The 27,532-nt window shown below is 40.4% G+C and overlaps 1 protein-coding gene across 3 annotated transcripts in view; it reads left to right on the top strand.

Moving 5' to 3' along the window:
- Positions 1–4,565: 4,565 nt before the first annotated feature.
- LRRC4B (leucine rich repeat containing 4B) overlaps positions 4,566–27,532 on the top strand; it is a 254,988-nt gene continuing 232,021 nt past the window's right edge. For 2 of the 3 annotated variants that reach the window (XM_075191088.1, XM_075191085.1), the window contains exon 1: positions 4,799–5,354. The gene's annotated coding sequence lies outside the window, so the exon portion shown is untranslated. Of the gene's footprint in view, positions 4,715–4,798; positions 5,355–27,532 lie in introns of those variants that run through there. The other variant, XM_075191086.1, reaches the window with a different exon arrangement.

The following is a 27,532-nucleotide window of genomic DNA, read 5'->3' as shown; positions in this document are numbered from 1 at the left end:
GTTCAATGGTACTCACAGGAGAGGGGACGTATGAAAGAAGACCCCCCATGTTATACATGATGTACCGCAGCTACTTGCAGGACTAGTTCAATTTAAGTGAACTTTGCCAATACCAGACCTGTTTATCTTGGATTTCTCTATGCTGGAGATTTTTCAAGACCGAGCAATTTCTGGTACAACAAACTGATAAACAACTTGTGTGGACTTTTGCTACAGAAACGCAGCCATCTTTACAGACTGTCAGACATCAGACAGGAAGAGACGGTGCCAGCCAATGGGATGAATCCAAGGCTGTTTGTTATGTCCCTGAAGAGACTGAAAGCCCTTTAAATCTTTGCATTGCGAATGGGACATTTGAAAAGAAGTCTATTTGGACTGCTGTCCATAACTGGAAGAACTGGTTACAAAATACGCTATGCAATTAATTGTGGAAACAGCACTGGTTGTGCTAGGGCGTTTAGTAAGCTGAAGGAATTGCATTGATCCAAACCATGGTCAGAGACATTGCAGAAAACGGTTACATTTACTAACTGCTGAAAATGTGGCCTACATTGCTTAATGCTGGAGAAGGGCTTATGACAATTGCATAAATATGACCATATGGATTCATCACTTTCAGCCTGAGGGTGGAGAAGGGCTATACGAGCTCAGTCATTGGTGGGGGGAGCAGGATAGTTAAAAAATAAATAAACATACTCACGTGATCATGGCGCCGGCGTCCCTCCTCTCTGCTCCATTCAGACTCCATGCCGGGTGTGACGTCATGTCACGCCCAGCATTCAGTCTGAATGGAGCAGAGAGGACCAAGAGAGAAGAGAGAAGAAAAGGAAAAGGTAAGTAAAGGGAGGAAAAAGGGGGGGGGGGGAGCATGGCACAGTGCGGTTAAAAAGGGGGGAGGCATGGCACAGTGGGATTGAAAAAGGGGGGGGGAGCAGCATAGTATAGTGTGATGAAGGGGAGCCGAGTGAAGGGGGCAAAAGCAGCATGGAGGGCGTGATGAATGGGCGATGATGAATGGGCACATTATTGTGATGATGGAGCTGGAGGATGGGGGGTATTGATTTAACGCCAGGGTTGTTTGGAATTATCTAAATGTAGCATTTTTTTTCCAAATAGGGCCCCCAGCATTCCAGGATCCAGACAAGCCGCAACTAAAGAAACCTGCAGCCACAGGGGGTGAAAGTGAGAACAAGTAGTAGAGAGCAGGACAGTGTGTGAAATGTTGTGATTCTAGTAGGAACAATGCCAATTTTTGGTGAGTGTTCTGCCCAATGTAAGGTGCAGGCCAAGACTGAACTCTTTGTGTACACAGTGCATTCTTTCTATACTACACTGCGGTGGTAGATATCCTGAAAGTCAGGAGTGCTTGGACATATGTGAAGCTACGGCAAATTCAAAGCCTAGTGATTTTGATGTGTTAGCCACGCCCCAATGGCGCATTTGCCACGTCCCCCAAATGCATGACCAAACCTCCGAAAAAAAAATCCCCACCATAAGGTGGCGCAATTTTTTTAAGCATACTCGACTATAAGGGGGGGGGGGCCCATGAATTTGTTGAATTTGTTGTACCGTGGCCCTGAATTCCTCTTGGCAGCCCTGTATGTAAGTATATGCAAAAGTAAAGATAAGTAAGATGCAGAGTAATCATCATTATTTATTTATATAGCGCCACTAATTCCGCAGCGCTGTACAGAGAACTCACTCACATCAGTCCCTGCCTCATTGGAGCTTAGTCTAAATTCCCTAATATACACACACACACACACATACACAGAGACTAGGGTCAATTTGATAGCAGCCAATTAACCTACTAGTATGTTTTTGGAGTGTGGGAGGAAACCGGAGCACCCGGAGGAAATCCATGCAAACATACAAACTCCTCACAGATAAGGCCATGGCCGGGAATTGAACTCATGACCCCAGTGCTGTAAGGCAGAAGTGCTAACCACTGAGCCACCGTGCTGCCTAGAGTAATGTGTTGTAAGTCTGATCTCTGACTAAGGACTCTGTCTCTGTGAGAGAACAGCATAAGAAGTCACAAAATACATTATAGGCTTGAGTCATTAAGGCACACTGAACAAACTTACATTGTGGTGTTTTAAAAATGCACCTAAATCTGCCAAATGCACGTCCGTCAACAAGGAGCGGATGTGAAGATACGTCGCTTAACTGCGGGTCTGGGTCTGCTCCGCTCTAACACATACACTGCAGGATACGTCCAATACAATATGGGGAATAGAAAGGCCAGGAGAGCGCACAGGAAAAATTAAAGTAATGTCAATAATAGGTTTTATGACAAAACATTGACAAAAAAGTTTTTTTTTTAGGTTCCCCCCCCCCCTCCCCATAAAATACATTTAATAGGATGTTATTAATAGAGGTGTTCACTGACCCCCGTGTTTTGAATTTGGTTTTGGATCTGGATTAACTTCGTGTTTTGGTTTTGGCAAAACCGCCCCTTGTGTGTTTTTGGTTTTAGTTTTGGATCCTATATTATTCTAAAATCCCTATTTATTCTTTTTCCTACATTATTATTAACCTCAATAACATCAATTTCCAGTCAATTTATGTCAAGTGACAAGAACACTGCTACCCCTCCCGTTTCTGTGTGAGCAATGTCACTGGAGACTGGAGAGTGACAAGAACACTGCTACCCTCCTGTTTCTGTGTGAGCAATGGATCTTCTGGGGAGGGAGGTAGTTATGGAATCCAAAACCCGTGAGATCCGACAACGCAACAATGACGTTCTCCAATCTCCTAAGTTTGGGTGGGCTCGGTTTTCAGAACACAGAACATCTATAGTTATTAATGTCTACTGTGCATAAATACACTTATTAGGATGTTAATGTATAATACATTGTTACAGCTGCTCCTGATAGCAGACACATGTTCTAGCTGTATACACAGCCGTCATCACTAGTAATCAGCACTTACACCTGACCTGGTGCAAGTGGTATAATGTATCTTAGAGATGGCCAAAGATTACATCGGGCGCTGCTGCATGCACTCCAGCTTGGCACGCTCTTACTGTACATGGACAAAGTGCATATGCCCATTACCCTTCCCGCTCAGCCATGAGATTGTGGGCTGTAGTGAGGGGGTATTGTCCAGGTCTGGGCTCTGCAGAGAGATTTTACGTGAAATATGGTACATATCGACGTTTGCGTTCCTTAATGAACCAGGCCCTCTATATCTATGTACTCAGCTATTTGTGGTCACAACAACCAGGTGATACATTTTTTTTTTCTGAATTGTTAATTTGTTTTATCCTAATTGCACCTGATTTATCTTTACTTGAGCCTGATGTCATCCACTTACTTGAATTTAGTTTTGGGTGTCCCCAACATATGTCAGTTGGCATCATATAAAGACGACCAAACACTGACTCTTAAACAGTTGTCTACTCTCCCGGAATGCCCGGGAGACTCCCGAATTTCTGGGAGTTCTCCTGTGCTCATTAGGAGAGCAGGGCAACCTCCCGGTACCCGGCCGTTCAGTAAATTAAATGGAGAGGACTGGGCTTAATGATGCAATTCACACGTCATCGCATCCCTGCCCCCTGTTGGTGTAGGCCGAAAATGTTGATGACAGGTCAGGGGTCTCCCGGAAAATGATTTTCCCCGTGTTGGCAAGTATGCTCTTAAAACATTTGAAATGTCCCATGTATGTGTCTGTCTCCATGTGTGTCCCGTGTTTGTGACATGAGAGCAGTGGGGCATACAGAGACCTAAGTTTAGTAAATACAAATAAATATTACTTAATACTTTTTGTGTTTTATTAAATAGTTTTAAAAAACTATAAACTATATGGCTTAAATATCAACTTATCAAAATCTCAAACTGTAATTTTCGTTCCATTTACCATACCACCACTTATACAATTCCACTTCCACCACTGTGTGTGTGTGTATGTATGTGTGTGTGTGTATGTGTGTGTGTATATGTATGTATGTGTGTGTGTGTATGTGTGTATGTATATATATATATATATATATATATATATATATATATATATATATATATATATATATATATATATATATATATATATATATATATATATATATATATTTTATTATTTATTTATTTCAGTCCCTGAAAAAAGAGCAGAGGGGCACAGAGACGCCCGTTGGGCATGTTTCACATTTCTGACATACACTACTATGGGAAAAAAACTCCATGTTATCACCTTAAGATGAGCATGCTTTCATATGCTGCTAAGTGTGTATATTTTTCATCTTGCAAAGAATGCTATAATGGTGTTGATCTGATTTTGATACCACATGTAACAAATCTTTACTATATGGAGCAATGAATTCCAGGATTTTCTTGGAGGAATTCAAACCTATACCATATATATGTATATATATTTATATATTGTGATTGATTTAAGATAGATCTATATTATATCTGTCATAGATCCTTGTTTTCACCAGTACATATATTCTGACCCCCCCTTCATCCCATCAGTGAATGAGGCTGTAATCCCAGTTAACACCGTGGCTGCCTTGGTGGACTTCTCATTAAGCAGCGTAGGTCTCCTCCTAGCACAGACTAACACGTGTGCACATGCTCCTAGGAACACACATTTCTCAACTAGCCACCTAATTACAATGCAGATGTAATCCTGAAGCTGGATGAATCAATGCCTCCATTCGCCACATCTGCATTCCTGGGGCTCTGGGGGTGAAGCATGTGCTGGAATTTCTGGAAGGGTAAGGAGGGTGCTCCATGTCTCCTCCATCTTCCTGTTTCCCCTGGCAATGCTGTTCTATTCCCTCTTCTATTTATTCTCCATTGCTCTGCTTCTCGGCTTGGATTCAGCCTCTCCCCCTTCCTTTTGTTTCTCTCTTCCCTTTATTTCTCTGTCTCCTTCCTCTCAGCTACGAGGATTTCTTTAGCATTTCACATTCATTTCTCACTGGCTGCTGATATATTAGTATTCTGCCTGTGTCCATCCCAGCTTTACAAATGCTATGCAGCATCAAAAGTGATGACAAGAGCGGAGAGGAAGGGTGCTTGCAGTGCTTACACCTCCAGCCCTGTAACGAAGGCCATGTGCTAATTAGGAATGTTTTTTCCTCTCTGTCACAGCTTTTTCTTTGTGTCTGAGCTGTAATTAAAAGAGAAAAGCAGCAGAATACAAGATGCAGAAGCATCTGACTTCCTTCTCCATTTTTCTCTCCTTGTCTGTCTTGCAAAGTCTCCAGGTCTGCAGACCGCTTGTCATCCTGTGACCTATATACAGATGCCAGACTAAGCTCTTGGATAGTGTAAATCTGACCCACAGAAATCTCACAGCTCTGATTGTGGACCTGACATTGCACCGACAGCTCCTTGACCCTCAACAACACTGTAAGTAGATCTTCATGTCCTATCATGACATCTGCACTTTGACAAGCTAGATGAGATGACTTTGCATTACCAGTGATGTGTTAAATGCTGAGAGGGAGCGAAAAGGTCATGAAATGTAGAATATGATGTTTCTAAGAACCGATAACAATTGTATCATTTGACACATAAAGGTGTTCTGTTCTCCCTTCTGCCAAAACCAGGGATACATAGAGAATATGTGATGATCGGGGACAACTAACTGGAGACAAATAGAAGGTTACATCATAGCACGAGTTTCAGGTCATGTTATAGACATATATTCCCATGGGAATGGGGGATATAATGTGATGTCTTCGTACTATTTAATGGAATTAGAGAGGGATCACCTGTAATTGGATCTAATAAGGGTTAGGCCTCATCAATAGGTGTGAAGAGGGGATATTCTGATACTATTCTGACATTATATGTACGTTGCTGTAAATTAGCATTAACCTTAATTAATAGTTGAAGTAAGTTTATTTGACTGGAAAAGCCACCTAGACCCTGCAGGTCAGGACATGGATTTAGGGACAATTTTATGACACCTGTGAAGGTATCTGATATGTAGTGAGACACCCCTGACGGGTGCTTCCATATATGGTGTGGTCATGTGACTGTTGGTGGCATCAGATGTTCCCCTGCTTATCCGTCAATCAGGGCGAGGGGGAAACTTTGAATTTCCTCCAGGTGACAGGGCAGTGATTATGTGCAGTTATAGTGTAACAGCAACAATGTGTGTCTGCCTCTTATACAAACATTGTGTAGTGTTTTATAAATAACCCATTGTCACTTACTGTGATCTAATTATCACACATGCTGCATAACTTGTTGTGAATCTTTCACACATTTGTATGTTATATACAACATGTGATGCCATCTAGGATTAGACGCTGGGTTCCAGTGTGTATATAGCAAGGTTATATTAGTACATCGTCCGCTGTTTACTATCATAATCGAGTGACTGCTGTCAGGTTTGCTTTGGAACGTACTAAACAATATGACATTGTTGTGAAGCTGGCAGGTTGCCATCCTGAATTGTTCAGTGGGGCAGCTGAACTGGCGCTTTCTCCTACAATCAATCTTACAAATACTTCTTGTACAGTTACTGAGCACAAGACAGGAGAACACATGGAGAATGTAGATAGACTGTAGTACTGATGTCTGTGTAATTTGTGTGCTGAACGTTCGTGATGTGATTGGGGTATAATGTCATTCTCTTCCTATTCATTATCACTTAACCCTTCAGGGGCCATTCCGTAATCACAGACCCCGAGTGTCCCCTGAGACTAAAATGTTTATGAGCAATAATGAAAGACCACAATTCATTTACATTAAGTTTCCTCCAGTCATTACTCTGTGCTCTCTTTTATTGGGACACGTCCTCTTACACTAAGGCAGACACAAAAGAGCCTCTTCCTATGTTGGGCGCTAGAGAGAGTTGGTTCTATCAGCAGGTAGAGACCACATATCATCTGTTGCTCCTCCTCTCATGTCCGATATCTGGAACACAAACCTCTTCCTAAAGCAGAGCTGTCCGGCTGGTGGCTTCGGACCTGATTCAGACAACTAGTTAAAGGTCAATTTATCTTGAATGAAAAGTATTTTTTCATTGCTGCGACAAACCAACATTTACCCAAAACGATTGTTCAGCTGTCTCCGTAATATTGGCCCAGAATGGTAGGGATGACACTGGGCCAGTCTCGGCAGACACACACATGCCTGAGCCGCCTGCCTTGCTTTCAGTTAAACATAGGAAAAAATAATTAAATAAATGTGCTAAAGCCTTCATTCATTAAAACAATGTTTTATTAAAAAAATGCAGAATTTTTCAAATGGTATTAATAAGCGATCGCCATCCTGAGATGGTTATGACAGAAGCTGTATTGAAGTGCATCAGTGATACTTGTTCAATAGACTTCTCCATGCAAAGGGATGGGGAAGCCAATGCCAGCAGTACCTGGCAAATCCTACTGTGTGTTCTCGTCTGAGACAGCAGCATGATCACCGGAGGTACTCCTTTTATATGTGTAATGTGGATGGACGTCCATAATGGGAGTCATTTTATCCAATGCAGATGTCATAGGTGGTAGATAAGGGAAAGTGTAGGGAAGTATAGTCCATATTGTGTGGAAGTGTGTAGGCTGCAGATCTGAGGATATACTGTCATTTATCACACCCAGGTCCAGTTTCCCAATTCCTTGACAACTTTGTTGCTTGGCTCATTTATTTTCTATCCATTAATCTGCCTATTCTAATTTAAACATTACCATTGATCACCCCATTGTTTTTTCTGCCACTAAACTTCTTTCAATTACTTGTCCACTGGGAGAGGACAAAGGGATCTCATCTCCCACCCACTGTGATGGACACTCCCTTGACCTTGTCTTCTCCCGTTACTCTCTGAACACAACCTCCTTTCCTTCAGCCTCACCTTATTCGCTTCCCCTGCACCCAAAACCACACTTACACAATGAAACCTAGGTACTCTTAACCCAATACACTTTTCATTTTTATTAAAACAGCTATTTTCTCCAATGACTGCATTGTCCTGCCTACAAAAAACACTTCATTCAGCCCTCGACAATACAGCTCCAGCTACCACATACACTGACGATCCAAACCCCAACGATGGCGCACCAAGTGCAGAGCGCCACTGGACCAAATCTTCTTCCCATTCATCTTTTCATCTTACAGCGCTGCCCTTTCAATTGCCAAACATTCTTCAAATCTCTAATATCCATCCATTCTTCTAATCCACATCACCTCTTTGCCACCTTCAACTCACTTCTCTGCCCACCTGCACCTCCTCCCCCCTTACTCCCTCAATGCCAATGATTTTGTCACCTATTTCAAAGAAGAAAATAAACATCATTCAACAAGATATTTCCTCATGCCAAATTCCACACACTATACCCACCTTCACCTACACGCCCCAATCCACCCTTAATTCATCATCTCACCCTACAATCTATCCCATTGATCCTATTCCCTCTAAACTTCTCCACTCCTTCTCTCCTACTGCATGCCCACCTCTAGTTCACCTCTTCAACCTATCTCTCTCTCCACTGGCATATATTCATTAAACATGTGCTTATCTATCCAATTCCAAAGAAACCATGTCTCAATCCAGGATCTCTCTCCAACTGCAGTCCTATCTATATTTCTCCTCCGCTTTGCTTCCAGACGACTTGAGCAATTAGTGTACAACCTCTTATCTCATTTTCTCTCCTCTCACATTGCCCCCAACATTCCACTGAAACTGCCCTCACAAAAGTAATCAGTGATATACTCACTGCAAAGGCTAAGGGTTATTTCTCCATACTTATTCTCCTGATTCTCTGCTGCTTTTGACACTACTAATCTCCCATTTCTTCTACACAACCTTTACTCCATTGGTTGTCTTAACAGTTCTTTCTTTGTTCAGTTCCTACTTATCAAACCGCTCCTTTAGTGTTTCTACCTCTGGCGCATCCTCCCCTCCACTAGCAGTTGGGGTTCCAAAAGATACGGTTCTTGGTTCTTTGTTTTTCACTGTACACCTCTTCTCTTGGGGAACTAATTTACACATTTGGCCTCTCATACCACCTCTACACTGACGACACCCAAATCCATATCTCTTCCCCTGAACTCTCCCCTTCTGTACTATCTCGTGTAAGCAACTGTCTTTCTGCTATCTCCACATGGATGTCCCAATGCTACTTAAATTCAACGGGCCTGATTTATTAAGGAAAGTCATGCAAAACAATGAGTATGCTTTCTCTTGAACAAACCATATTACAATCCAAGGGGTGCCGTTTATTTTGCACATAAGTTAAATACTGGCTGTCTTTTCATATAGCACACAAATACTTGATAGGTTTATTTTTACACTGACATTTGAAGTTGATCTAGGACATGCCCTACCCCAAGTATAAATCTGTCATCACATCTTAAATGTATCTCCCCTCCAATGCAACATGGTTTTGCCTAGATGAAAAGTTACTAATTTTTTTTTGCTTTACTTTCCTTAATGAATCAGGCCCAACATGTCTAAAACAGAACTTATCATCTTCCCTCCTGCCAGAGTCACCACCTTCCGTCAAATTTCCCTCACTGTCAGTAACACCACAATTTCCAGTCTCCCAACCCGCTGCCTTGTTGTCACACTCTACTCCGCCCTCTGCTGTATTCGTCACATTCAGACTCTCCCTGTCCTGTCGACTCCACCTTAGAAATATTTCCAGAATACGCCCTTTTCTTACCTAACATGATACCAAACCTCTTATCTGTACTGTCACCATCTCCCATCTTGACTACTGCACCCTTCTGCTATCTTGCATTCCCGACATCCATTTTTCCCCATTTCTGTCCATACTAAATGCTAGTGAAAGACTGGTATTCCTCTCTCCCCGCTCCAAATCTGCTGCACCAACTTGCAAATTGCTACACTGGCTCCTCCAGAATCCAATTCAGATAACTCACCCTTACCTACAAAGCCCTTAACACCATCTCTTCATACATCTCATATCAAAATACTGTCCCTCCCGCCCTCTTAGATCTACTTCTGAGCTGCGAGTTGTTTCATCTGATATTCACCTCTCCCTCACGCCTACAAGACTTCTCCCGTGCTGCTCTCCACGTATGAAATTCACTACCACACCCAATTATAATTTTCCACAGCTTCAAATAGTTAAACACTCTCTGAAAACCCATCTTTATTAGTGCATACCTTATCCCTGAGGTTACTATTCACACTAATACACCCGTACGGATGTCCCAATCTCCACTCTGAGCCACACTCCCTCCTCTTGTTTCAGCTGTGCCCTCTTCCACTTAGAATGTAAGGTGTCTAATGAGCAGAGTCCTTCATACCCTTTGTTTTCATGTCTGCATTTATTTTGTCTACCTTGTATGTCCTTGTTTTATGTAGGTCCTGTTTTCCTACTGTATGGTGCTGCGGGGCACTGTGTCGACATAAAAATCTATGATGTGCTGGATGCGAGAAGAGTGTAATGGATTCTGATCAGGGAATGCGAAAGGGAGGTTTGAGAATTTAAATATGGCTGTATGTGGAATGAAGGCAGGATGAATGAATGACCATCCTGATGAGTGCGAGTTGTCCATTGTGTGGTACTAGAATTGGAGGTGAGATATGATTTGTTTATGTCACAGGGACCGGAGGGCTAGTATAGTATATATACATAGGAGGGCTAGTATAGTATATATAATATAGGAGGGCTAGTATAGTATATATAATATAGGAGGGCTAGTATAGTATATATAATATAGGAGGGCTAGTATAGTATATATAATATAGGAGGGCTAGTATAGTATATATAATATAGGAGGCCTAGTATAGTGTATATATAATATAGGAGGGCTAGTGTAGTGTGTATATATAATATAGGAGGGCTAGTGTAGTATATATAATATAGGAGGGCTAGTGTAGTGTGTATATATAATATAGGAGGGCTAGTATAGTGTATATATAATATAGGAGGCCTAGTATAGTATATATAATATAGGAGGGCTAGTATAGTGTATATATAATATAGGAGGGCTAGTGTAGTATATATAATATAGGAGGGCTAGTGTAGTGTAGTATATATAATATAGGAGGGCTAGTGTAGTGTGTATATATAATATAGGAGGGCTAGTGTAGTGTGTATATATAATATAGGAGGGCTAGTGTAGTGTGTATATATAATATAGGAGGGCTAGTGTAGTGTGTATATATAATATAGGAGGGCTAGTGTAGTGTGTGTATATATAATATAGGAGGGCTAGTGTAGTGTGTGTATATATAATATAGGAGGGCTAGTGTAGTGTGTGTATATATAATATAGGAGGGCTAGTGTAGTGTGTGTATATATAATATAGGAGGGATAGTGTAGTGTGTGTATATATAATATAGGAGGGCTAGTGTAGTGTGTGTATATATAATATAGGAGGGCTAGTGTAGTGTGTGTGTATATATAATATAGGAGGGCTAGTGTAGTGTGTGTGTATATATAATATAGGAGGGCTAGTGTAGTGTGTGTATATATAATATAGGAGGGCTAGTGTAGTGTGTGTATATATAATATAGGAGGGCTAGTGTAGTGTGTGTATATATAATATAGGAGGGCTAGTGTAGTGTGTGTATATATAATATAGGAGGGCTAGTGTAGTGTGTGTATATATAATATAGGAGGGCTAGTGTAGTGTGTGTATATATAATATAGGAGGGCTAGTGTAGTGTGTGTATATATAATATAGGAGGGCTAGTGTAGTGTGTGTATATATAATATAGGAGGGCTAGTGTAGTGTGTGTATATATAATATAGGAGGGCTAGTGTAGTGTGTGTATATATAATATAGGAGGGCTAGTGTAGTGTGTGTATATATAATATAGGAGGGCTAGTGTAGTGTGTGTATATATAATATAGGAGGGCTAGTGTAGTGTGTGTATATATAATATAGGAGGGCTAGTGTAGTGTGTGTATATATAATATAGGAGGGCTAGTGTAGTGTGTGTATATATAATATAGGAGGGCTAGTGTAGTGTGTGTGTGTGTGTATATATAATATAGGAGGGCTAGTGTAGTGTGTGTGTGTGTGTATATATAATATAGGAGGGCTAGTGTAGTGTGTGTGTGTGTGTATATAGAATATAGGAGGGCTAGTGTAGTGTGTGTGTATATAGAATATAGGAGGGCTAGTGTAGTGTGTGTGTATATAGAATATAGGAGGGCTAGTGTAGTGTGTGTGTATATAGAATATAGGAGGGCTAGTGTAGTGTGTGTATATAGAATATAGGAGGGCTAGTGTAGTGTGTGTGTGTGTGTGTGTATATAGAATATAGGAGGGCTAGTGTAGTGTGTGTATATAGAATATAGGAGGGCTAGTGTAGTGTGTGTATATAGAATATAGGAGGGCTAGTGTAGTGTGTGTATATAGAATATAGGAGGGCTAGTGTAGTGTGTGTGTATATAGAATATAGGAGGGCTAGTGTAGTGTGTGTGTATATAGAATATAGGAGGGCTAGTGTAGTGTGTGTGTATATAGAATATAGGAGGGCTAGTGTAGTGTGTGTGTATATAGAATATAGGAGGGCTAGTGTAGTGTGTGTGTATATAGAATATAGGAGGGCTAGTGTAGTGTGTGTGTATATAGAATATAGGAGGGCTAGTGTAGTGTGTGTGTATATAGAATATAGGAGGGCTAGTGTAGTGTGTGTATATAGAATATAGGAGGGCTAGTGTAGTGTGTGTGTGTGTGTGTGTATATAGAATATAGGAGGGCTAGTGTAGTGTGTGTGTGTGTGTGTGTATATAGAATATAGGAGGGCTAGTGTAGTGTGTGTGTGTATATAGAATATAGGAGGGCTAGTGTAGTGTGTGTATATAGAATATAGGAGGGCTAGTGTAGTGTGTGTGTGTATATAGAATATAGGAGGGCTAGTGTAGTGTGTGTGTGTGTATAGAATATAGGAGGGCTAGTGTAGTGTGTGTGTGTATATAGAATATAGGAGGGCTAGTGTAGTGTGTGTGTGTATATAGAATATAGGAGGGCTAGTGTAGTGTGTGTGTGTATATAGAATATAGGAGGGCTAGTGTAGTGTGTATAAAAGCCAGGATGAGAAATGGAAGGGAGATGCACGTCTAGAAGGTTACTACCTTCCACAGACAAGAAGAATAATAAATCAGACTGATATTCATATGAGAAAAATGATAAGTATGGTTCAATGATTTGGGAGGAAAGTATTATGAACCTAATCAACATGTTTAACTCAGTAGTACCATAGACCTGGAAATAAAGACCTCTGGAGAAGATTGCAGCAGTAAACAATGTAAATGGACGCGATCTTAGTTTGTGATTAGATACAAACAGGTCATCTCATCTTCCTCTCACGCCGCTCCTCCTCTGCCTCCCCTCTCTGCCTCGCCCTACACTGGCTCCCCTTCCCCTACAGAATCCTTTTCAAACTCCTCACCACCACCTACAAGGCTCTCTCCCACTCTACCGCCCCCTACATCTCTAACTTCCTTTCCATTCACACTCCTGCTCGCTCCCTGCGCTCAGCCAATGATCGCCGCCTCTCCTCCTCTCTTATCACCTCTTCCCACTCCAGAATCCAAGACTTTTCCCGTGCAGCCCCCTTCACTGGAATGACCTCCCTCGTTCCATCCGTCTCTCTCCTACTCTGTGCTCCTTCAAACGTGCACTGAAAACTCACCTCTTCCATAAAGCCTACAACCATCCACATAACCCCTTCACTTCCTCTCGCTCTTCCTTTGTCTCTTCTGGCTCCCCCTTGTGCCTGGTCTGTTTTCCCTCCCTTAGGATGTAAGCTCACTTGAGCAGGGCCGTCTTCCCTCCTGTCTCCTCACCTCTTCTTCTGCTCCATGTTTATTGCTTTAACCTGCCTGGAGCTCCTGAAGTACTGGTATCTCTGTTTATTGTTTTGTGCTGTTCCACCCTGTATAGTCTACTGTTTGTATGATGTACGGCGCCGTGGAAACCTTGTGGCGCCCAACAAATAAAGGATAATAATAATAAATAAAGGTCAATTTTTCACATTGTCTACTTTAGTAAATCCAAAGCAGGCAAGTGGTGGGGAGTAGTAGAATGTTAATGAGACAAATTTCATAGTGACTGTTTAAAGCGGGATATTGGGAGTTGAGGATTAGGTTGCAGTCTGAAGACAGAATGATGACTGGAGAATATAATAGGACCGCAACCCAGATTGAGAGCCATTATCTCTTGTTAGGAGGAGAAGAGGCGGGGAGCAAATCACCAGCAAATCAATTTTAATTTTCATTTACAAAACTGTTAGCATGTATTAAAATTATTTAGATGCCACCAACATATTCAAAGAATATTTAATCATTCACTCCCTGCCTCAGTAGGCTACCAGTATGTCTGAGGTCTAGGAGGGAGATCATACAAACTCCACACTGATAATGCCCATGTTGGACTCATACCCATGATTCCAGGGCTGTGAGGCAGCAATACAAACCACTGTCACCCTATATGCACTACATAGCTAAATATCTCATCATCATCATTTATTTATATAGCGCCAGCAGATTACGTAGCGCTTTACAATTGGGAACAGACATTAATAAGACAATACTGGGTAATACATACAGACAGAGGTAAGAGAACCCTGCTCACAGCTTACAATCTATAGGACAATGGGAGTTAGAAACACAAGGGCATGTGCTACATCATATTGCACAATGGACCAGCTAGAACGTAAAGGTAAAAGTACTGAGTGGGCTGTGTGTATTGCAATGTTGGTCAGAGGGTTGTTGTCTTGCGTTAGCTGTGTAGAGGATGTTAATAGGGTAATCTAGGGAAATTAAGGTGATGGTTGAGGAATATCATAAGCTTGTCTGAAGAGGTGGGTTTTCAGTGAACGCTTGAAGGTTTGAAAATTAGAGGAAAGTCTTACTGTGCGAGGGAGGGAATTCCACAAAGTGGGTGCAGCCCGGAAAAAACCCTATAACCGGGAATGGGAGAATGTGATGAGAGACGTAGATCTTGTGCTGAACGGAGGTGTCGAGTTGGGAGATATTTTGAGACAAGTGAGGAAATGTATGTCGGTGCAATTTTGTTGATGGCCTTGTATGTTAGTAGAGGAATTTTATATTTGATTCGTCGAAATACAGGCAGCCAATGTAGGAGACTGACAGAGTGGCTCAGCAGAGGAATAACGGTTTGCAAGGAAAATCAATATAGCCGCTGCATGCAAAATAGATTGTAGGGGTGCAAGTCTGACTTTGGGAAGACCAGTAAGGAGGGAATGTATACAGATATGCCTTCTAATTAGTGTGTTTAGCCATTGCAGCCATAATGGTTGCATGAAATCCAGCAGACAGCCTTGCAATCTCCATAGTCAAACATGAGCATTAAACTGGGGTGCACTGAAGAGTTCAATGACCTACACTGGCATAGGAAGCAAATGTTCAGTTTGGGGTGGATCTAGCAGGGCAGAAATTTAACAGTCAAATATAATTTCTGTTATTATGATTTGGAAACGTCCAGGAGCAACAGAAGCTTAGCCATGAAGTGGTTGTCACACATGCTCACAGAACGGGACTGCTGAGTGCTGAAATGCGTTGCATATAAAAATCATCTGTCCTCAGTTGCAACACTCACTACAGAGTTACAAAATGCCTTTGGGACGTCGGCACAAGAATTGTTCTTCTGGAGCTTTGTGAATTCGGTTTCCATGAGCGAACAGCCACACACACACACCTCAGCTCACCAAGCGCAGTGCCAAACATTGGCTGTAATGCTGTATAGCACACCACCATTGGAGAGTGAAAACACGTTCTCTGGAGTGAGAGATCGCACTTCACCGTGTGGCAGTCTGGCGGATGAATCTGGATTTGGCGGATGCCAGGACAACTCTTCTTACCTGAATGCATACTGTCAACTGTACAGGAGGAGGAGGAATAATGGTAACAGCTGGGGCTATTTTTGTGGGCCCCACTGAAGGGAAATCTTAATGCTACAGATACAATGATATTTTAGAGCATTGTGTGCATCCAACTATATGGAACAATTTTGGTAAGGCCATTTCCTGTTTCAGCACAAAGCAAGGTCCATACAAAAAAGGTTTTCAGGGTTGGTCTGGTAGAATGGCCCGCACAGAGCCCTGACCTCAAGCCCTTCTAACACCTTTGGGATGGATTGCAGTGCTAACTTTGAGCCTTATCCCCCAAAATCAATGCCCAACCTCACTAATGCTCTTGTGGATGTGAATCTCCAAAGCCATGTTTCAAAGTTTAGTGGAAAGTCTTCCCAGTAGAGTGGGGGCTGTCATAGCACCAAAGGGGGGGACCAAATCCTAGTTAATGTCCATAGTTATAGGATGAGATGTACAACAAGCACATGTGGATGTGATGTTCGGGTGTCCACATACTTTTGGCCGTGTAGTGTATCTGATGAAGTTCTGGTGATGGAAAAACACAGGGTCATGACCTGGCACAATGTAAGCTCTGCAGTATTATATGCTGTTTGCTGTGAATTTAGCTGAAAAAAAGCTCGTCCTGCTCTGCTAGAACTTCTAATTGATAAGAGTAGATGTTCAATATTGTACACTGCTGGTGTGTACCTTTTTTAATTGCTTAATAAAATATTGCTTTTAATGCACTTTAGAGCTCCCCCTTTGAGTTGTCTTTTCAGATTCTCTCAGCAGGATTTGGGTGCATCTAAATAAAGGGAGTGTCATTGTACAAGAACGCAATCTGGTTATTCGTATGCTGAGATGATCTTTTGAACTAGCAGTTTGTGTCTGAACTCTTGATCTCAGAGATATATATATATATATATGTATGTATATGTATATATGTATGTATATGTGTATATATATGTATATGTATATGTGTATATATATGTATATGTGTATATATATGTATATGTATATGTGTGTGTGTGTGTGTGTGTGTGTGTGTGTGTGTGTGTGTGTGTGTGTGTGTGTGTGTGTGTGTGTGTATATGGTTTGGGATTTCTTGCGATCATGTCAATGGGAGACTGCCCTCATTTGAAGGAGGTGATCCCCAGACAACATTACACTTCAGTACAAAAATAACAGACCATAGGGTTCAGACCAGGGGGTAAATTTATCAAGCTACGGGATTGAGATGTTGCCTATAGCAACCAATCATATTCTAGTTATTTAGCACACTCTACAAAGTGACAGCTAAAATCTGATTGGTTGCAGCATGTCCTCTTTTCAAACCGGCAGCTTGACAAATTTACCCCTAGGGGTAAGACTCTACAGGTAGGTACTATGGTTATAAGTGATGGGATCTCTACAGCACACACACACATTCCATTTTTTGATGAATAACCCTAATTTCCATCTCTAGTTCCTGAACATCAGGTGGTATATTTTCCCCTACTCTTCCCCTTGCTTTTCTTACAATATCATCCATATTATTCTTAGCTAATAATACAACCTCCATATAGCACTAAGAGCAGCTGCATTTCCTGCCCTTTACTGACCTCAAGCAGTCAGTTAGCGCTAAGTGCAGTTTAGTAAATTGAGCAGCTATCATCCAATGATACTGCTGTCAGATAGCTCCAGGATTAAAGGAGTAGGTTATTATAATATAGCACACTAGCCACTAGGGAATAAGCTCTATACTCAGCCCTAGCTACCAGAGAATGAGTCTATATAATATAGACAATATTATTGTACACTAACCACCATGGAATTGGCTCTAATCTGATGGAAAGTTACTATAAACGTAGTTTGTGTATCACACTAAACTCTATACAATACTCTGTGCATTGTCATCAGAAAGAGAAGCCTATATTGAATGCAAACCCCCAGAGAATGGGATCTATCAATCAGAAAATGAGCTGTGTATAGTTTATTTATCACATGAATGTTCTTTGTACTATATATACTAGCGACAGGAAGAAGTCTGGTTTGTATAATGGAATATGATTTGTTTATATGGCACTACAATTAGCTTTGCGTTTTATTATTTACTAGTCATCTGATGAGGTTGCGTTCAAACACATATCAAAAATGGTAAACAAACAACTAGATACCACATGCGTTAAATGTGAAACTGTTTCCTGTTGTTGCTGCTTCCCCACTTGTGACAAAGATCCCCAACCACAAGCATCACCCCCTGAAAGTGAGGAACTGTACATTATATATAGATATTGTGTGTGCCTGGGATTATGTGAGTATACTGGATGCTGCCTATGTGTATGAGCAGCTATATACAAGGGGACTAATTTAGATTATAAAGTACAGTACGACTGTTATGTTTGGGCTAGGTATGCATTTACGGAACGAGTGGACGAGGAAGGCATACTCATGTGTCCAGTTATAGTTCTTTGCATATCGATGACTTATACATGGAGAGGAAGAAGGACTGCAGGCAAGGGGGCGAATAGTGTACGAAGTAACAGCGTGGTGACAGGTACCGGGGGGCTAGTATAGTGTATATATAATATAGGAGGGCTAGTATAGTGTATATATAATATAGGAGGGCTAGTATAGTGTATATATAATATAGGAGGGCTAGTATAGTGTATATATAATATAGGAGGGCTAGTATAGTGTATATATAATATAGGAGGGGTAGTATAGTATATATAATATAGGGGGGCTAGTATAGTGTATATATAATATAGGAGGCCTAGTATAGTGTATATATAATATAGGAGGGCTAGTATAGTGTATATATAATATAGGAGGGCTAGTATAGTATATATAATATAGGAGGGCTAGTGTAGTATATATAATATAGGAGGGCTAGTATAGTGTATATATAATATAGGAGGGGTAGTATAGTATATATAATATAGGAGGGCTAGTATAGTGTATATATAATATAGGAGGCCTAGTATAGTGTATATATAATATAGGAGGGGTAGTATAGTATATATAATATAGGAGGGCTAGTATAGTATATATAATATAGGAGGGCTAGTGTAGTATATATAATATAGGAGGGCTAGTATAGTGTATATATAATATAGGAGGCCTAGTATAGTGTATATATAATATAGGAGGGGTAGTATAGTATATATAATATAGGAGGGCTAGTATAGTATATATAATATAGGAGGGCTAGTGTAGTATATATAATATAGGAGGGCTAGTATAGTATATATAATATAGGAGGGCTAGTATAGTATATATAATATAGGAGGGCTAGTATAGTGTATATATAATATAGGAGGGGTAGTATAGTATATATAATATAGGAGGGCTAGTATAGTATATATAATATAGGAGGGCTAGTGTAGTATATATAATATAGGAGGGCTAGTATAGTATATATAATATAGGAGGGCTAGTATAGTATATATAATATAGGAGGGCTAGTATAGTGTATATATAATATAGGAGGGGTAGTATAGTATATATAATATAGGAGGGCTAGTATAGTATATATAATATAGGAGGGCTAGTATAGTATATATAATATAGGAGGGCTAGTATAGTATATATAATATAGGAGGGCTAGTATAGTATATATAATATAGGAGGGGTAGTATAGTATATATAATAGGAGGGGTAGTGTATAGTATATATAACATAGGAGGTGGTCCCAGGTATCAGAGGGCTAGTATAGTATATATAATATAGGAGGCCTAGTATAGTGTATATATAATATAGGAGGGGTAGTATAGTATATATAATATAGGAGGGCTAGTATAGTATATATAATATAGGAGGGCTAGTGTAGTATATATAATATAGGAGGGCTAGTATAGTATATATAATATAGGAGGGCTAGTATAGTATATATAATATAGGAGGGCTAGTATAGTATATATAATATAGGAGGGCTAGTATAGTGTATATATAATATAGGAGGGGTAGTATAGTATATATAATATAGGAGGGCTAGTATAGTATATATAATATAGGAGGGCTAGTATAGTATATATAATATAGGAGGGCTAGTATAGTATATATAATATAGGAGGGCTAGTGTAGTATATATAATATAGGAGGGCTAGTATAGTATATATAATATAGGAGGGCTAGTATAGTATATATAATATAGGAGGGCTAGTATAGTGTATATATAATATAGGAGGGCTAGTATAGTATATATAATATAGGAGGGCTAGTATAGTATATATAATATAGGAGGGCTAGTATAGTATATATAATATAGGAGGCGGTCACAGGTACCAGAGGGCTAGTATAGTATATATAATATAGGAGGACTAGTATAGTATATATAATATAGAAGGTAGTCACAGGTACCAGAGGGCTAGTATAGTATATATAATAGGAGGGGTAGTGTATAGTATATATAACATAGGAGGTGGTCCCAGGTATCAGAGGGCTAGTATAGTATATATAATATAGGAGGACTAGTATAGTATATATAATATAGGAGGTGGTCACAGGTACCAGAGGGCTAGTATAGTATATATAATATAGGAGGGCTAGTATAGTATATATAATATAGGAGGGCTAGTATAGTATATATAATATAGGAGGCGGTCACAGGTACCAGAGGGCTAGTATAGTATATATAATATAGGAGGGCTAGTATAGTATATATAATATAGGAGGACTAGTATAGTATATATAATATACGAGGACTAGTATAGTATATATAACATAGGAGGGGGTCACAGGTATCAGAGGGCTAGTATAGTATATATAATATAGGAGGGCTAGTATAGTATATATAATATAGGAGGGCTAGTATAGTATATATAATATAGGAGGCAGTCACAGGTACCAGAGGGCTAGTATAGTATATATAATATAGGAGGACTAGTATAGTGTATATATAATATACGAGGACTAGTATAGTATATATAACATAGGAGGGGGTCACAGGTATCAGAGGGCTATTATAGTATATATAATATAGGAGGACTAGTATAGTATATATAATATACGAGGACTAGTATAGTATATATAACATAGGAGGGGTAGTGTATAGTATATATAATATAGGAGGGCTAGTATAGTATATATAACATAGTAGGTGGTCACAGGTATCAGAGGGCTAGTATAGTATATATAATATAGGAGGTGGTCACAGGTATCAGAGGGCTAGTATAGCATATATAATATACGAGGACTAGTATAGTATATATAATATAGGAGGCGGTCACATGTACCAGAGGGCAAGTATATAGGAGGACTAGTATAGTATATATAATATAGGACACTAGGATGATCCAGCGATAATGATGATGACCGTCAGCTGCACTATCTAGCCACTTCTGATTGGCTGGTTGTGTACTGACCCCTCAAGCTGATAATTCTTCAATCATTAGTGTTGCAGCTATATTATATGAATTTACACTGTCTCACCACATTACTTAATTGACAATTCCATTCGGACTACTGCAGGGAAGAGGATTCTTTGCTGCAGTAGAAGATTAATTACATTGTATACAGAGCATATGACTTGTATTTATTAATAATTGTCACTTGTTCTCTTGTGCATATGACCCTTTATGACATTATTATACTGTATACAGATAGGCTAATGTCTGTACACTATCTCTGTGCTATCAATGGGGGTGTTTGGCTCCTTGTGTTCACCTGGTGCAAATTCTGTTTTGGAGCTGGGTGTTATCTTAAAATGCATCGACTGACAATATACATGTAACCACTGTTGTTTTTTGTAATAGTATTTTTATGAAATCTTCCATAAAAGAAACATGACGTCCTAACCATAACTTCTTAAATAATAAGGCAGAAGAGATAAACAGGTGCACTTTAAAAATTTTAAGAAAGCCCCAGAAGGGGGTATGATAAGGGTGACAGGGAATGTTAGTATGGGGAAAAATGGGAGTAGAGGGGGGGGGGGGGGTGGTAAACGCAGGATTTCTATTTGGGGGTTTTCAATATACGCCACAATACCTTTTCTGTTATAATAGTATCATTAAAAAGAAATACTTAATTCTTTGAATAAAGCATTTTTTAATGGATGGACATTTTAAAATATTTTTAAAATATATTTAATATTTTTTTTTTTTAAATAAAAAAATATTTTTCTTTCCACACACTAACACAATACAGCCAGAGAATATGAGGAGCCTGAGGGGGAGAGAGATGTACACACAACACATTGGAGAGTTAGAGATGGAGAGAGATGATAGACACAGAAAGGAAGGGGGCAGCACACAAACATGGGGGAGGAAAGAGTCAGGGGGGGGGGGTTCAGCACTGTGGTGCAGAGGATGCGAGGGTCCCATTTAGGGGGCAGCAAACAAAATGCCGGCCTCTGGTTTGCAGTGATGGTGATGTTGGCTTGAGCACAGAGGGGTGGGGGGTTTCTGGACAACTGAAAACCTCCCTAAGTGCGCGTCTGGGAAGAGGTGAGTATACTGGATTTCACATATGTCTTTGAGCAAGCATAGAAAATATTGTGAATTTTATTGCGTGTGGGAGCTGGTCTCAAAACGGGTGGATCAGGGATTCCAGTTGTTTAGACATTAAATATGTTTTTTTAATAAGTCTGCCAGAGACCTGTTGAGACTACATGACCCTATAAATTACAGGGGGCCACTAGGCCTCAGATTTTGTAGGAAGAAATTTATTCAAAGCTATCTGTGGCCAAACTGGCCGTCCAACAATCCCCATCACTTCCCACAACTCCCCATCACTCCAATCCAATCCCCAGCAATTCTCACCACTCCAATCCACTCCCCAGCAATTCTCATCACTCCAATCCAATCCCCAGCAATTCTCATCAATCCAATCCCCAGCAATTCTCACCACTCCAATCCACTCCCAAGCAATTCTCATCAATCCAATCCCCAGCACTTCTCACCACTCCAATCCAATCCCCAGCACTTCTCACCACTCCAATCCAATCCCCAGCAATTGCCATCACTCCAATCCAATCCCCAGCAATTGCCATTACTCCAATCCAATCCCCAGCGATTGTCATAACTCCCCATCACTCCAATTCAATACCCAGCATTTCTCATCACTCTCCCCCACTCCTCACCTCTCCCTACCACTAGTATTTAGACCATACAAGTTAATGGTTGTGAAGATGGTACAATATGAATGTGCGAGCTTGCTTCACTGATGACCCAAATATAGGGCAGGCTTTGAGATAGAAATTATTGGCCTCTTAGTATTATCAAGTTTAATGTTGTCTGCAATCATCGGTTTTAAAGGCAGAGGTGAAGCAGCATCACTTGGTCCTCTGCCAAGAAGGCAGAGATGCTGGAAAGGCCAAGATCAGGGACGTCGAGTGGGGGAGGAGCAGGTAGAACATATCGGTGCCCGGGTCTGCCTGAGGGTCATGGACTACCTGTGTAGTCAGAGGAGCCACTAAACTGGTGTTAATACGTACCCCTCGGTGCCTATTGAAGGGGCTCCAAAAAGTTGCTGTGCCAGAATCCATCTTGGCAGCACTGCCCAATTGTAGTAATCTCTTTTGGGAGCCCAGGAAACCATTCATTGTAGACTCTTACACTGATGCTTTCGAGCATGTATCACTTTTTCCTTTGCTCTGGACATTTTGGTGGGTATGGAGAAGAATGTTATTAACGTGGACTGGAAGGATGGGCACATACATGTCACATCGCTGTGTGTCAGTTGTACATTTTTAATGTTTGTTTATTTTCAGGATCAGGGGTATAAGTTTCCCTTATGTTTTTCCAGTCCATCTTTGTGACCCAGAGGACTCTATGAATTAATTACACTACACTTTGAACTTTCAGTTGCCAAAGAAAAGCAAAATTATTTTCCAGCAAGAATTTCATTTAAGCACTCTATAGCCAGCGAGAAGAGGGTCGGAATTTAAATAACAATATTTTAAAGTTACGTTATACTGGGGATTTTCTAGTTTGTTGAAAAAAGTTTTTATTCAGATATATCGAGAGACTTTTTACACAAATTTAGATAAGCATAACATAAATTATTATAATGATCTTCAAGCAGCACATAACACTAAATCTTATAATAGCCACAGAGAGCAATATCATTATAGGACCAAGCAGGAACGTTTCAGAGTCAATTGATGACTTCTCCATACTGATCATTCCACCAGATATGAGGAGAGCAGATCAAGGTATAAGAATACGAAGACTTGCTGGTGACCTCAGTTTTTATCCCACCACCTTGGAGCCACTTTCTCTTTGTGTCCCAGAGCAACATGTGGTGGGATGTTGTCCAAAAGTGAACAATGACTTGAGATGCTATGTAGCATGTTGTAAAGTGGGCACTGAGCAGGCCGCTCCAGGGATACAAGACACATTAGCACCAAGAAGACAAGCTCCATGTGAAACTCCAATGTCCATAAGTAAATGTCATCCACTTATAATAAGTTATACACTCTACAATGCCAGGTCCTCCAAGGCTCCGATAGTGGAGGGTTCTCTGCTTTCCGTCATGCTGGAAATAGTCTGCTATCTGTGCACATATGTTGGTGATTTTGTTGTGTGAAGTAAGTGAGCAGCAGAAACTAATCTCCGAACCCTGTGCCTCTGTGTATATTCCTATACAAGTTAACCCGTGCATGATACTCATGCATTCTAGTCAAATCAAGATACTTAAGGTGTTAAAAGGGTTCTTGTCATGCATTTGGGCCTAGCCCAGGCCTCCTCAGGGGAAGAGCGTTACTTCCCGACGTAAGCGCCCTTTTTTAACGTGGTTTTGTCCACATGTCACCACCTCATCATTCTTCTCCATCACCTCATCCTTCATTTTAATCGCCACATCTATCCAGATGTCTATCCAGACACAGGGATCTCTCTCAGCGGTCCTGAGTATCACACTCCTCTCACTCTGTCACCCCCGGCAACCACCAACCACTCCCCACTGTCACCCCCGGCAACCACCAACCACTCCCAACTGTCACTTCTCCTTCAAGAAATATATATATATATATTTTTTTTAAATCTTTATAAACACTTTTAACAATTAACAAATTAAAAACATCTTAGTATACAAAATTTCAGCCCTTTCTGAATTTTTTTTTTCCACACACACTAAGAATTTAGTAGGTCAGTGTATAACTCCACCCAGCAGGTGGAGCTGCAGCTTGGTTTTATTTTTTCCACACACACACACACACACACACACACACACACACACACACACACACACACACACACACACACACACACACACACACACACACTAACACACGCCACTAAGCATTTATATTATAGATTCTTCTGAATGTTGGGTTATTCTTATCTACAACCTGTAAAACCATGGGAAGAGTTGATGTACACTATTACAATGTCTTTATGACCTTAGACCTATGTTACTGCTTTATAGAGTATGTGGCATCTTCCTACCTTACAGTACTTGCCGTTGTCATGATATTCTGTTATGTTGGGTGTTTATCTGAACATTTTCCATGTGGTAGCAAATGGGTTAAATGCAAATAAATCACTGTAGCAAAGAGTTAAGCTCAAAGACACTTTAAGCAAAGTGAGTGGATATCTTCTATGCAATATAATTATAATATCTGATATAATTCTTATGAGAACCTTAATGATTATCAGAGACGTCATCCTGCATCCTCTTCACAATGGTGGACAGCCATTAATATGGACAGCGAGGGGATCTCTTATCATTTAATAGAGAGCACGAGCACTAATCCAACCAGCCAATACACCGCACATCTATTAGATGATAAGCACTCTTCTTCATTATTACATAATAAATCTTTGTATGGTTTGTTCCTTCATTTCATAATTACGCTCTAGACCGTCAGCTGACCCCTGACTTATCACATCCAGGTGTTCAGAAGAGAAAACCAGGCCTTAATGTCTTACTGATCTCCTACCCTTTGCAGGATATATATTTTTATAAAGCCACTGCCAGCCAGGACAAAGGGGAGGTGAAAGAGACATCTACTTTGGATGCATTGAGTCCTAAGGATTCAGGGCCAACATTAAACACTTTTGGAAAGACTTAGGTCACATTATTTGCTTGAATTCAGAATATATCATAAAACACAGGAATGATACATTATTGGCACAGTGTTAGTAGATATCTGTATATGTTGGGCAGATGAAGGGGTATCATAATGTCACACAGAGTTAGGATCAGTTGCAGAACTGACCTATGTACTCATTTTAATATTATATAATTATTATATATAGCTCTGATTTTTATATGTTTCCAACACTGATCTCCGTATACTAAACAGCCAACATATTGATGTCTCAACATCTTTAGGGGCACATTTATCAATGTTTGGCAAAAATGAAAAAGTTATCAATCCTTATCACATGTATAAGGATTGAACTATTTCTCAAATTTATTAAAAACAGATCACAGAAACAGCAGTTATGATAAACTGCTGTTTCTGTTATAAAAAAAAAAAAAAATCACACTTACCCCCCTCTTCGGAATGCGGTGTCCACGGATCTCCTCCAGGTCATCTTCATTTTTTCTATACACTGGAATTGCGCATGTGCAGTTCGAAAAACTGCACATGCACAAAAAACATCCCCGCTCTGTCTCTGCAACTATAGTTACAGGGAGAGCAGTGGTGAGTGACAGGGAGGGATCATGTGATCAGTGACAGGGAGGGATCATGTGATCAGTGACAGGAAGGGATCATGTGATCCCTCCACACATGCGCTATCCACGAGCAGAGCTGACAGTACTGAAATCTGACAATTATGCTAATGTACGGCAGCGAGTACATTATCAAGACAAGTTACCGAAAAAAATTTTTTTTCGGAACTTGTTAGATTGCTGCCAGGAGCAGTCACCATACTGTAGAATGGTGACTGCTCCCAAAAACGAAGAGGAATGCAAAGCAGCAGATATCCATGATATCTTCCCTGCTCCTATCTGCTGCGATGCACCCTTCTTAAATATGTGGGACACACAGAGGGACCTGGATTTCACAGTAAGTGCACTATCACTATTTCTTAAATATGCCCCTTATAACCTTTACAGAAGGCTTAGAATGGATGTCACCAATGTTTGGAACTTCACATTCCAGCTTCTCCCTGTGAGTGTGAATATACAATCTCTGAGGCTGATTCAGAGTCGGACATACCCCAGATTGCATAGCGCATTTTCCATGAAATTGCTCTGCACATAACTTGCGCTATTCTGGCACGTACGCTTGCCTATTTACGTGTAATCTCCCTGTTCCTATTTATGTGTAATCTCCCTGCTCCTATTTACGTGTAATCTCCCTGCTCCTATTTACGTGTAATCTCCCTGCTCCTATTTACGTGTAATCTCCCTGCTCCTATTTACGTGTAATCTCCCTGCTCCTATTTATGTGTAATCTTCCTGCTCCAATTTACGTGTAATCTTCCTGCTCCAATTTACGTGTAATCTCCCTGCTCCTATTTACGTGTAATCTTCCTGCTCCAATTTACGTGTAATCTTCCTGCTCCAATTTACGTGTAATCTCCCTGCTCCTATTTACGTGTAATCTCCCTGCTCCTATTTACGTGTAATCTCCCTGCTCCTATTTACGTGTAATCTTCCTGCTCCTATTTACGTGTAATCTTCCTGCTCCAATTTACGTGTAATCTTCCTGCTCCAATTTACGTGTAATCTCCCTGCTCCTATTTACGTGTAATCTCCCTGCTCCTATTTACGTGTAATCTCCCTGCTCCTATTTACGTGTAATCTCCCTGCTCCAATTTACGTGTAATCTTCCTGCTCCAATTTACGTGTAATCTTCCTGCTCCAATTTACGTGTAATCTCCCTGCTCCTATTTACGTGTAATCT

Source organism: Mixophyes fleayi, chromosome 11 (assembly GCF_038048845.1).
Source record: "Mixophyes fleayi isolate aMixFle1 chromosome 11, aMixFle1.hap1, whole genome shotgun sequence".
Taxonomy (NCBI): Eukaryota; Metazoa; Chordata; class Amphibia; order Anura; family Limnodynastidae; genus Mixophyes; species Mixophyes fleayi.
This window is presented reverse-complemented; position numbering and strand designations above follow the sequence as displayed.